This window comes from Amblyomma americanum, chromosome 1 (genome assembly GCF_052857255.1).
Source record: "Amblyomma americanum isolate KBUSLIRL-KWMA chromosome 1, ASM5285725v1, whole genome shotgun sequence".
Lineage (NCBI taxonomy): Eukaryota > Metazoa > Arthropoda > Arachnida > Ixodida > Ixodidae > Amblyomma > Amblyomma americanum.
Window position 1 is genome coordinate 494,641,128 of NC_135497.1, and position 14,299 is coordinate 494,655,426.

The following is a 14,299-nucleotide window of genomic DNA, read 5'->3' on the forward strand; positions in this document are numbered from 1 at the left end:
GGACGATTCTCAAGAACAATCTTTGCGAGCGATGCTGCACGAGCAACAGCCTCCACGAATGAAAGTGTTATTAAAGGCGAAGCGTAACTGCCTGAGAACGACAACGAGAAAGATGAATATCATTAAGGTCAAGTTGGGAAAACGAAGAAAATGAATATTCTCGTAAACGCTCGCGCACGGATCGCGCCATTCTTTGCAGCGTTGAGGACCTCCGCGGCTCCATCGAGACGCAAGCAAGACAAGAAAAATGCGGTCAATGACGCGAGGAGCACTGCAAGCGGAAATGCGCTCAAGCTATACCTGTAACACATGACCAGATGGAACGCTCGGTAACTGACATCGCCGCCGTCGGGCAAGCTTTTGCGCGTCACATTCTTTCCTGACTAACTGAGCGCTTCCTGACTGCATCTGCTCCCCTTCCTGAGCGACTCCATGGCGCCCTGAAATCGAAATTTCTTGGTCTTATTCCTTTCTCCCAAGACAGCAGCTCGATTGACGATCGGCAAAACCTCGCGCTGTGCAAGCGGCCGCGGATCTCGCTTTCGGATTCTTGGTGCCCTCGTTTTCTCCGTTTCGTACAATACAGGCTACCCTGTTTGCTGGGAATAAAGAAACCCGTAAAAACAAGCGCAGAATGAAAGCAGGGCCGCCATCTGCTCATTTTAGTGCCGAGGCATTCCATTATTTGTACTGCACTAGCAATTTTATGTGCTGTAGCTCTAAGTAACATCTATGCAATGTCCATTTTAACGTAATTAAAGTCGAAAAATAAACTTGTCTGGTCTAGTCGAATAGAAAAGTATCTATAAATGAAACTCTTTAACGGATTGCCAGACTAGCATACAAAGAACATTACACATGTTTATTTCCTTATGTAATAGAAAAATCGCGCCAAGGTGTACGCTACTTCCTAAATAATCCACTTACTACTCTTCTCAGAGAAAACAGTTTATGCTAATTTCCTAGGTAATTGAACTTCCCGCCAGCCCATTCATTATCGTCACACTTTACCGAAGAGGACGTTTTAAGATGAATCCGCGATCCGCACAAAGAATAGGCTGCATTCGCATCTCTTTTTTTTGCACTTTTCTGCCTTCTCGATTAGAATGTGATTATGTCGTTGCTGACAAACTTGCACTTGTCATTGATGGCGATCGCAACGACCAATGGGGTTTTAAGTGCGCAGCTTACGTCCAAGGCGAGTTGGAATCTTAGACGACCTTAATTCTCACTCTCTCAAATGTTCAACTGCGCAATCTTGAGACTTGTGCGTAGCTGTCTCGTTTGAGACAGCACACTAACATACTTTGCGCAGCAAAACATCAGGTAGTATTCGCGGATGCTTTCATCTTTTAAATCCCTTCGGCGCCTAAAATTCAGCAGCTATTCTCCTGTGTCAAACTGCAGCGCACTGAGCCTTCACTTCGTAGGCGACGCAGTGCTGTAACTTTCAAGTTGATTAGAGCGGTGGGAGTTTCATGCCTTGTTAGTTCGTATCTCATCATTCATTCACGACTTAACAAAAATAGCTCGGTGCCTGTGCATTTTTAGCGCAAGCCTGAGCCTGCACTGACCGCGCGATGCATGCAGCCCAATTGCCACACATAGAAGCGTCGCCTGCTACCCGAATGGCGCCCGTTGCGAAATCAGCGCTGTCCCGGCAAAAAAAATTGCCGCAGTGCAGCTCCTCGACAATCGAACATAGCTTAGAAATTGTCCAATAAGCGCCGGAAGAAAAGCGAGCAATACCCCTGTCACACGGGCATTTCAAAGGCCCTCGAACCGATAGCATTTCGACTCAAAGCGATCGAGCGCTGCTACACGGGCAGTTTCAATCGCCATCGAGTCAATAGTCTATCGAATCAATGGAGCAGCACGGAACTCCATCGAGATTTCGAGGGCCTTCGAGCGCTGCCCAAGGTTGCTAGCGTTGCTTCGAGCGGCGCCAAGCGCACTTTCGTAAACGATACATTCACGGTACAAAAGCATGAAAAAACATTATTCGCCTAAACTTTCATGCTAGCAGTCTGTAAAACAATTACAAAATTGTATCAGACTGGGTTTAAGCGCATTAAGCGCATTAATTTTGCGTTGTGGTCTGTGCGTTGCTTGCGTACTTTGCGTTGACAACATGGCAGCGCCCTGCCCGCCCGCTTCACAGCGATAACAGCTTCGTCGCTAATCCCTCAAAGCAACATCGTGTTCTAAGTTGTTGTATTCGCCTTCGATTTGCCCATTCTTACCCTCGCGTAAAGTTTCAAGAGACAAATAGCTCTTGTTTCTCAGATATCAAGGCGATTTCCCAGGTGTTAAGCCTGAGGAAGCAGCGCTCCGACGCGGTTGAACTGGCTTGGTTTTGGCTCGTCTTGTATTAGAGTGGCTACAGCAGTGTCTGCTTCTGTCCGCCGTGTACGCGCAATTAAAAGGGTTTTAAACGACATGCACGTATGCGTGTATTTAAGCATTTAGTATACATTTATCAAATATTTTTGTTATTTTTGCAAGTTCGATGGCGATTCAGAATTTCGAAGACCCTTGACTCGATGGCCATTGAAACTTGCCGTGTGACAGGGGTGTTACATTCGGAAATGTGTTGTGTGCCTAAGGTCAGAAGTTCAGTTGCGACTTTAGAAATAAAACGGAGAGCTGTTGGAAGATTAGCACTAAGTGCCCACGGGAAAACCACAAAAGAGGCAGTATAGGGGGATATGGGCTGGGCATCATTCGAAGCACGGGAAGCTCAGAGTAAAATATTATACGAAGAATGCCTGGGGAAATGGGACGATAGCAGGTGGGCAGCTAAGGCATTTTAATACCTATACAGAAAGAGCGTTGACTCACAGTAATGGAAAAGGATCGAGCGCTGCTACACGGGCAGTTTCAATGGCCATCGAGTCAATAGTCTATCGAATCAATGGAGCAGCACTCCGACGCACTTGGACTGGCTTGGTTTTGGCAAAATCCGAAGTAGCGATTGTGCCGCCACACAAGCTTGGTGTAAGACGTGAGAACCATTTGAATTGCCATTGCGATTTGCCATGTAGCAGACACACAACTCCTTCAAGTTCGATGGCGATTGAGAATTTCGAAGGCCCTCGACTCGATGGCCATTGAAACTGGCCGTGTGACAGAGGTATAAGAGTGCGTTCTCGTGACTAACAATGCTGAGGCTGCGCACGACACGACGGACAGCGAGCAGTTGGAAAGCGCAGCGCAACTTTGCTGCAGATCCGCGCTCGCCGCACAATGCTTTGGAACACTGCGCGAGAAACTCGGAGCCAAGCCTCCGACTACTCCCATCGCCTGGAGGGAAAGCAGGCGGCGACGCTGCACTTCACCCAGCGTGGAGAATTTCGTATTTTTCTCGGCCATGAAACGTGCATTCAACCTTGAAGAAATGGTGCGGAAAGTTCCCATACCAGCCTAAATATTCTGCCCAGTCTACTGAACAACTAAGAAACGCAATACCGGTATTTCCATGCGCGCGCAGCTAGAGGCCGGAGCAGCTCTCGATTCAGAGGCAGCATGCACGTTTCCGGCCCAGCACTAGCCAAGGAGAGTAAGAAACCTCGTCTTCCCGGCATTCCCGTTGTAGGTGAATTTTCAAGGGCGCTTTAAAAAACTCGTACAGACAGCGGCGTCAGCGTACCCTCTTATATATATATATATATATATATATATATATATATATATATATATATATATATATATATATATATATATATATATATATATATATATAGCAGACAAGGTAAAGGAAATGAGGGGCTCGTTTCACAAACTTATGAAGGGAGCCAACAGTCACCGAAACCAAGGTACATAGGGGAATGTTTGATTTTCTTATAATGTGTTGTGCTGATCAGTGGAATAACAATACTTAAATTAATATTCCGCTTAAAGAAAATTACTTAAAAACCAGCAGAAAAACAACCATGTCACCGGTGGAACCCACAACCTCCGCATATCGCGTCCGGTGCTCTACCAACTGAGCTACGGCGACGGTTGTCCGATCTGCTGCTCTCCTGGGTATTTATGTTTATTGTGTGTAAGCGAACCTTCGGGTGTTCACCAGCGCCACCCTCGTCAATAGAGGCGGGCGTAGCACGTCCTGTAATACCGCGATTGTGACGTGAAACGTCATCTAACGGCGAAGGCGGAAACTGTGCGGGAACCCTCTTATGCTACCTATGGCATCAAAACTGCCAGAACCGAGACCTTCGTTAAGCTATTAGCAGACAAGGCTAATCAAATGAGGGGCTCGTTTCAAAACCATATGACGGAAGCCAACAGTCAACGAAACCAAGGTGCATAGGGGAATGTTTCTCTATTTTTTAATTTGTATTACCTATCAATTGGTTTAAATAAAATTATTTATAAAGCGGCAGAAAAAACAACCATGCCGCCGGTGGGATCCGAACACACGACCTCCGTATGTCGCGCCCGGTGCTCTACCAACTGAGCTACGGCGACGGCTGTCCAATCTGCTGCTTTCGAGGGTATTTATGTTTTGCGTGTAAGCGAACCTTGAGAGTGTTCACAAGCGCCATCATCGTCCATAGCAGTGGACGTTGCACGCCGTGTAATACCGCGAGTGTGACGTAGAACGTAATGCAACGGCGTGGGTGGAAACTGTGCGAGAACCCTCTTTATGCTACCTATGGAATCAAGACAGGCAAGACTGCCAGAATATATATATATATATATATATATATATATATATATATATATATATATATATATATATATATATATATATATATATATATATATATATATATATATATATATATATATATATATATATATATATATATATGTGTATATATATATATATATATATATATATATATATATATATATATATATATATATATATATATATATATATATATATATATATATGAAGGAAGCCAACAGTCACCGAAACCGAGGTGCATAGGGCAATGTTTCTATTTTTTTTTTTATTTTTAGTGGCAATCAATTGTTTTAAAGAAAATATTCTTATAAAGGAGCAGAAAAAACACGCATGCCGCCGGTGGGATCCGAATCGACGACCACCGAATATCGCGTCCGGTGCTCTTACCAACTGAGCTACGGTGACGGCTGTCCAATGTGCTGCTCTGGTGGGTATTTATGTTTATTTGGTGCATGCGAACCTCGAGAGTGTTCACCAGCGCTACCCTCGACCATAGCGGCGGGCGTAGAACGTCCTGTAATATCGCGAGCGTGACGCGGAACGTCATTTAACGGCGAGGGCGAAAACTGTGCGAGAGCCCTCTTAAGCGACCTGTGGCATCAAGGCTGCCAGAACCGAGACCCTCGTTAAGCTATTAGCACCCAATGTAAAGTAAATGAGGGGCCCGTTTGACAAACTTATGAAGGGAGCCAACAGTCATCAAAACCAAGGTGCATAGGGGAACGTTATGTTTTTTTAATGTGTTGTACTTATCAGTGGGATAATGGTACATAGATTAATAAATCGCTTAAAGAAAATACTTATAAAGCAGCAGAAAATAAACCATGCCCCCGGTGGGATCCGAACCCACGACCTCCGAATACCGCGTCCGGTGTTCTTACCAACTGCTACGGCGACGGCTGTCGAATCTGCTGCTCTCGTGGGTATTTGTTTATTTGGTGTACGCGAACCTTGAGAGTGTTCACCAACGCTACCCTCGACCATAGCGGCGGACATAGCACGTCCTGTAATACCGCGAGCGTGACGTGGAACGTCATATAACGGCTAGGGCGGAAACTGCGAGAGCCCTCTTAAGCAACCTGTGGCATCAAGACTGCCTGAACCGAGACCCTCTTTAAGCTATTAGCAGGCAAGGTAAAGTAAATGAGGGGCCCGTTTGACAAACTTATGAAGGGAGCCAACAGTCACCGAAACCAAGGTGTATAGGAGAACGTTATGTTTTTTCTAATGTGTAGTGCTTATCAGTGGAATAATCTTAGATTTATAAATCGCTTAAGGAAGATTACTTATAAAGCAGCAGAAAAAACTATGCCCTGGTGGGATCCGAACCCACGACCACCGAATATCGCGTCCGGTGTTCTTACCAATTGAGCTACGGCGACGGCTGTCCAATCTGCTGCTCTCTTTGGTATTTATGTTTATTTGGTGTACGCGAACCTTTAGAGTGTTCACCAGCGCTACCCTCGACCATAGCGGCGGACGTAGCACGTCCTGTAATACCGCGAGCGTGACGTGGAACGTCGTCTAACGGGGAGGGCGGAAACAGTGCGAGAGCCCTCTTAAGCAACCTGTGCCATCAAGATTGCCAGAACCGATACCCCCGTTAAGCTATTAGCAGACAAGGTAAAGTTAATGAGGGGCCCGTTTGATAAACTTATGAAGGGAGCCAACAGTCACCGAAACCAAGGTGCATAGGGGAACGTTATGTCTTTTTAATGGGCTGTGCTTTTCAGTGGGATCATGTTACTTATAATAATAAATCGCTTAAAGAAAATTACTTATCAAGGAGCAGAAAAAAAACCATGCCGCCGGTGGGATCCGAACCCACGACCTCCGAATATCGCGTCCGGTGCTCTTACCAACTGAGCTACGGCGACGGCTGTCCAATCTGCTGCTCTCGTGGGGATTTATGTTTATTTGATGTACGCGAACCTTGAGAGTGTTCACCAGCGCTACTCTCGACTATAGCAACGGACGTAGCACATCCTGTAATACCGCGATCGTGAAGTGGAACGTCATCTATCGGCGAGGGCGGAAACTGCGAGAGCCCTCTTAGGCAACCTGTAGCATCAAGACTGCCAGAACCGAGACCCTCGTTAAGCTATTAGCAGACAATGTAAAGTAAATGAGGGGCCCGTTTGACAAACTTATTAAGGGAGCCAACAGTCAACGAGACCAAGGTACATAAGGGAATGTTTCTATATTTTTAATTTGCATTACCAATCAATTGGTTTAAATAAAATTATTTATAAAGCGGCAGAAAAAACAACCATGCCGCCGGTGGGATTCGAACACACGACCTCCGTATATCGCGCCCGGTGCTCTACCAACTGAGCTACGGCGACGGCTGTCCAATCTGCTGCTTTCGAGGGGATTTATTTTTTGTTTGTAAGCGAACCTTCAGAGTGTTCACCAGCGCCATCCTCGTCCATAGCAGTGGACGTTGCACGCCGTGTAATACCGCGAGTGTGATGTGGAACGTCATCTAACGGGGAGGACGGAAACAGTGCGAGAGCCCTCTTAAGCAACCTGTGCCATCAAGACTGCCAGAACCGAGACACTCGTTAAGCTATTAGCAGACAAGGTAAAGTAAATGAGGGTCCCGTTTGACAAACTTATGAAGGGAGTCAACAGTCACCGAAACCAAGGTGCATAGGGGAACGTTATGTTTTTTTAATGTGTTGTGCTTATCAGTGGGATAATGTTACTTAGATTAATAAATGGCTTAAAGAAAATTACTTAAAAAGGAGCAGAAAAAACAACTATGCCGGCGGTGGGACCCGAACCCACTACCACCGAATATCGCGTCCGGTGCTCTTACCAACTGAGCTACGGCGACGGCTGTCCAATCTGCTCCTCTCGTGGGTATTTATGTTTATTTGGTGTACGCGAACCTTGAGAGTGTTCACCAGCGCTACCCTATACCATAGCGGCGGACGTAGCACGCCCTGTAATACCGCGAGCGTGACGTGGAACGTCATCTAACGGGGAGGGCGGAAACAGTACGGGAGCCCTCTTAAGCAACCTGTGGCATCAAGACAGCCAGAAGCGAGACCCTCGTTAAGCTATTAGGAGACAAGGTAATGTAAATGAGGGGCCCGTTTGACAAACTTGTGAAGAGAGCCAAGAGTCACCGAAACCAAGGTGCATAGGGGAACGTTGTGTTTTTTAATGTGTTGTGCTTATCAGTTGGATAATGTTACTTAGATTAGTAAATCGCTTAAGGAAAATTACTTATAAAGCAGCAGAAAAAACAACCATGCCGCCGGTGGGATCCGAACCCACGACCTCCGAATATCGCGTCCGGTGCTCTTACCAACTGAGCTACGGCGACGGCTGTCTAATCTGCTGCTCTCGTGGGGATTTATGTTTATTTGGTGTACGCGCACCTTGAGAGTGTTCACCAGCGCATCCTCGACCATAGCGGCGGACGTAGAACGTCCTGTAATACCGCGAGCGTGACATGGAACGTCATCTATTGGCAAGGGCGGAAACTGTGCGAGAGCCCTCTTAGGCAGCCTGTGGCATCAAGACTGCCAGAACCGAGACCCTCGTTAAGGTATTAGCAGACAAGGTAAAGTAAATGAGGGCCCCGTTTGACAAACTTATGAAGGGAGCCAACAGTCACCGAAACCAAGGTGCATAGATGAACGTTGTTTTTTTAATGTGTTGTGCTTGTCAGTGGGATAATGTTACTTAGATTAATAAATCGCTTAAAGAAAATTACTTATAAAGCAGGAGAAAAACAACCATGCCGCCGGTGGGATCCGAACCCACGACCTCCGAATACCGCGTCCGGTGCTCTTACCAACTGCTACGGCGACGGCTGTCGAATCTGCTGCTCTCGTGGGTATTTATGTTTATTTGGTGTACGCGAACCTTGAGAGTGTTCACCAACGCTACCCTCGACCATAGCGGCGGAAATAGCACGTCCTGTAATACCGCGAGCGTGACGTGGAACGTCATCTATTGGCAAGGACGGAAACTGTGCGAGAGCCCTCTTAAGCAACCTATGGCATCAAGACTGCCAGAACCGAGACCCTCGTTAAGCTATTAGCAGACAAGGTAAAGTAAATGAGGGGCCCGTTTGACAAACTTATGAAGGGAGCCAACAGTCACCGAAACCAAGGTGCATAGATGAACGTTGTTTTTTTTAATGTGTTGTGCTTATCAGTGGGATAATGTTACTTAGATTACTAAATCGCTTAAAGAAAATTACTTTTAAAGCAGCAGAAAAACAACCATGCCGCCGGTGGGATCCGAACCCACGTCCTCCGAATATCGCGTCCGGTGCTCTTACCAACTGGGCTACGGCGACAGCTGTCCAAACTGTTGCTCTCGTGGGTATTTATGTTTATTTGGTGTACGCGAGCCTTGAGAGTGTTCACCAGCGATACCCTCGACCATAGCGGCGGACGTAGCACGTCCTGTAATACCGCGAGCGTGACGTGGAACGTCATCTAACGGCGAGGGCGGAAACTGTGCGAGAGCCCTCTTAAGCAACCTGTGGCATCAAGACTGCCGGAACCGATACCCTCGTTAAGCTATTAGCAGGCAAGGTAAAGTAAATGAGGGGCCCGTTTGACAAACTTATGAAGGGAGCCAACAGTCACCGAAACCAAGGTGGATAGGGGAACGTTATGTTTTTTTAATGTGTTGTTCTTATCTGTGGGATAATCTTACTTAAATTAATAAATCGCTTAAAGAAAATTACTTATAAAGCCGCAGAAAAAACAACTATGCCGCTGGTGGGATCCGAACCCACGACCTCCGAATATCGCGTCCGGTGCTCTTACCAACTGAGTACGGCGACGGCGGTCCAACCTGCTGCTCTGGTGGGTATTTATGTTTATTTGGTGTACTCGAACCTCGAGAGTGTTCACCAGCGCTACCCTCGACCATAGCGGCGGACGTAGAACGTCCTGTAATACCGCGGGCTTGACGTGGAACGTCATTTAACGGCGAGGGCGCAAACTGTGCGAGTGCCCTCTTAAGCAACCTGTGGCATCAACACTGCCAGAACCGAGACCCTCGTTAAGCTATTAGGAGACAAGGTTTAGTAAGTTGAGGGGCCCGTTTGACAATCTTATGAAGGGAGTCAACAGTCACCGAAACCAAGGTGCATAGGGGAGCGTTATGTTTTTAATGTGTTGTGCTTATCAGTGGGATAAGGTTCCTTAGATTAATAAATCGCTTAAAGAAAATACTTATAAAGCAGCAGAAAACAACCATGCCGCCGGTGGGACCCGAACCCACTACCACCGAATATCGCGTCCGGTGCTCTTACCAACTGAGCTACGGCGACGGTGGTCCAATCTGCTGCTCTAGTGGGTATTTATGTTTATTTGGTGTACGCGAACCTTGAGAGTGTTCACCAGCGCTACCCTCTACCATAGCGGCGGACGTAGCACGTCCTGTAATACCTCGAGCGTGACGTGGAACGTCTTCTAACGGGGAGGGCGGAAACAGTGCGAGAGCCCTCTTAAGCAACCTGTGCCATCAAGACTGCCAGAACCGATACCCTCGTTAAGCTATTAGCAGGCAAGGTAAAGTAAATGAGGGGCCCGTTTGACAAACTTATGAAGGGAGCCAACAGTCACCGAAACCAAGGTGCATAGGAGAACGTTATGTTTTTTTAATGTGCGGTGCTTATCAGTGGGATCATGTTACTTATAATAATAAATCGCTTAAAGAAAATTACTTAAGGAGCAGAAAAAAAACCATGCCGCCGGAGGGATCCGAACCCACGACCTCCGAATATCGCGTCCGGTGCTCTTACCAACTGAGCTACGGGGACGGCGGTCCAATCTGCTGCTCTCGTGGGTATTTATGTTTATTTGGTGTACGCGAACCTTGAGAGTGTTCACCAGCGCTACCCTCGACCATAGCGGCGGACGTAGAACGTCCTGTAATACCGCGAGCGTGATGTGGAACGTCATTTAACGGCGAGGGCGCAAACGGTGCGAGAGCCCTCTTAAGCGACCTGTGGCATCAAGACTGCCAGAACCGAGACCCTCGTTAAGGTATTAGCAGACAAGGTAAAGTAAATGAGGGGCCCATTTGACAAACTTATGAAGGGAGCGAAATGACACCGAAAGCAAGGTGCATAGATGAACGTTGTTTCTTTTTAATGTGTTGTGCTTATTACGGGATAATGTTAGTTAGAATTATAAATCGCTTAAAGAAAATTACTTATAAAGCAGCAGAAAAACAATCATGCCGCCGGTGGGATCCGAACCCACGACCTGCGAATATCGCGTCCGGTGCTCTTACCAACTGGGCTACGGCGACAGCTGTCCAAACTGTTGCTCTCGTGGGTATTTATGTTTATTTGGTGTACGCGAGCCTTGAGAGTGTTCACCAGCGATACCCTCGACCATAGCGGCGGACGTAGCACGTCCTGTAATACCGCGAGCGTGACGTGGAACGTCATCTAACGGCGAGGGCGGAAACTGTGCGAGAGCCCTCTTAAGCAACCTGTGGCATCAAGACTGCCGGAACCGATACCCTCGTTAAGCTATTAGCAGGCAAGGTAAAGTAAATGAGTGGCCCGTTTGACAAACTTATGAAGGGAGCCAACAGTCACCGAAACCAAGGTGGATAGGGGAACGTTAATGTGTTGTTCTTATCTGTGGGATAATCTTACTTAAATTAATAAATCGCTTAAAGAAAATTACTTATAAAGCCGCAGAAAAAACAACTATGCCGCTGGTGGGATCCGAACCCACGACCTCCGAATATCGCGTCCGGTGCTCTTACCAACTGAGTACGGCGACGGCGGTCCAACCTGCTGCTCTGGTGGGTATTTATGTTTATTTGGTGTACTCGAACCTCGAGAGTGTTCACCAGCGCTACCCTCGACCATAGCGGCGGACGTAGAACGTCCTGTAATACCGCGGGCTTGACGTGGAACGTCATTTAACGGCGAGGGCGCAAACTGTGCGAGTGCTCTCTTAAGCGACCTGTGGCATCAAGACTGCCAGAACCGAGACCCTCGTTAAGCTATTAGCAGGAAAGGAAAAGTAAATGAGGGGCCCGTTTGACAAACTTATGAAGGGAGCCAACAGTCAGCGAAACCAAGGTGCATAGATGAACGTTATGTGTTTTAATGTGTTGTTCTTATCAGTGGGATAATCTTAAGTTAATAAATCGCTTAAAGAAAACTACTTATAAAGCAGCAGAAAGAACAACTATGCCGCCGGTGGGATCCGAACCCACTACCACCAAATATCGCGTCCGGTGCTCTTACCAACATAGCTACGGCGACGGCTGTCCAATCTGCTGCTCTCCTGGGTATTTATGTTTATTTGGTGTACGCGAACCTTGAGAGTGTTCACCAGCGCTACCCTCTACCATATCGGCGGACGTAGCACGTCCTGTAATACCGCGAGCGTGACGTGGAACGTCATCTAACAGGGAGGGCGGAAACAGTGCGAGAGCCCTCTTAAGCAACCTGTGGCATCAACACTGCCAGAACCGAGACCCTCGTTAAGCTATTAGGAGACAAGGTTTAGTAAGTTGAGGGGCCCGTTTGACAATCTTATGAAGGGAGTCAACAGTCACCGAAACCAAGGTGCATAGGGGAGCGTTATGTTTTTTAATTTGTTGTGCTTATCAGTGGGATAATGTTCCTTAGATTAATAAATCGCTTAAAGAAAATACTTATAAAGCAGCAGAAAACAACCATGCCGCCGGTGGGACCCGAACCCACTACCACCGAATATCGCGTCCGGTGCTCTTACCAACTGAGCTACGGCGACGGTGGTCCAATCTGCTGCTCTAGTGGGTATTTATGTTTATTTGGTGTACGCGAACCTTGAGAGTGTTCACCAGCGCTACCCTCTACCATAGCGGCGGACGTAGCACGTCCTGTAATACCTCGAGCGTGATGTGGAACGTCATTTAACGGCGAGGGCGCAAACGGTGCGAGAGCCCTCTTAAGCGACCTGTGGCTTCAAGACTGCCAGAACCGAGACCCTCGTTAAGGTATTAGCAGACAAGGTAAAGTAAATGAGGGGCCCATTTGACAAACTTATGAAGGGAGCGAAATGACACCGAAAGCAAGGTGCATAGATGAACGTTGTTTCTTTTTAATGTGTTGTGCTTATTACGGGATAATGTTACTTAGAATTATAAATCGCTTAAAGAAAATTACTTATAAAGCAGCAGAAAAACAATCATGCCGCCGGTGGGATCCGAACCCACGACCTGCGAATACCGCGTCCGGTGCTCTTACCAGCTGGGCTACGGCGACGGCTGTCCAAACTGTTGCTCTCGTGGGAATTTATTTTTATTTGGTGTGCGCGAACCTTGGGAGTGTTCACCAGCGCTACCCTCGACCATTGCGGCGGACGTAGCACGTCCTGTAATACCGCGAGCGTGACGTGGAACGTCGTCTAACGGGGAGGGCGGAAACAGTGCGAGAGCCCTCTTAAGCAACCTGTGCCATCAAGATTGCCAGAACCGATACCCCCGTTAAGCTATTAGCAGACAAGGACAAGTTAATGAGGGGCCCGTTTGATAAACTTATGAAGGGAGCCAACAGTCACCGAAACCAAGGTGCATAGGGGAACGCTATGTCTTTTTAATGGGCTGTGCTTATCAGTGGGATCATGTTACTTATAATAATAAATCGCTTAAAGAAAATTACTTATCAAGGAGCAGAAAAAAAACCATGCCGCCGGTGGGATCCGAACCCACGACCTCCGAATATCGCGTCCGGTGCTCTTACCAACTGAGCTACGGCGACGGCTGTCCAATCTGCTGCTCTCGTGGGGATTTATGTTTATTTATGTACGCGAACCTTGAGAGTGTTCACCAGCGCTACTCTCGACCATAGCAACGGACGTAGCACATCCTGTAATACCGCGATCGTGAAGTGGAACGTCATCTATCGGCGAGGGCGGAAACTGCGAGAGCCCTCTTAAGCAACCTGTAGCATCAAGACTGCCAGAATCGAGACCCTCGTTAAGCTATTAGCAGGCAATGTAAAGTAAATGAGGGGCCCGTTTGACAAACTTATTAAGGGAGCCAACAGTCAACGAGACCAAGGTACACAAGGGAATGTTTCTATATTTTTAATTTGCATTACCAATCAATTGGTTTAAATAAAATTATTTATAAAGCGGCAGAAAAAACAACCATGCCGCCGGTGGGATCCGAACACACGACCTCCGTATATCGCGCCCGGTGCTCTACCAACTGAGCTACGGCGACGGCTGTCCAATCTGCTGCTTTCGAGGGGATTTATTTTTTGTTTGTAAGCGAACCTTGAGAGTGTTCACCAGCGCCATCCTCGTCCATAGCAGTGGACGTTGCACGCCGTGTAATACCGCGAGTGTGATGTGGAACGTCATCTAACGGGGAGGACGGAAACAGTGCGAGAGCCCTCTTAAGCAACCTGTGCCATCAAGACTGCAAGAACCGAGACACTCGTTAAGCTATTAGCAGACAAGGTAAAGTAAATGAGGGTCCCGTTTGACAAACTTATGAAGGGAGTCAACAGTCACCGAAACCAAGGTGCATAGGGGAACGTTATGTTTTTTTAATGTGTTGTGCTTATCAGTGGGATAATGTTACTTAGATTAATAAATGGCTTAAAGA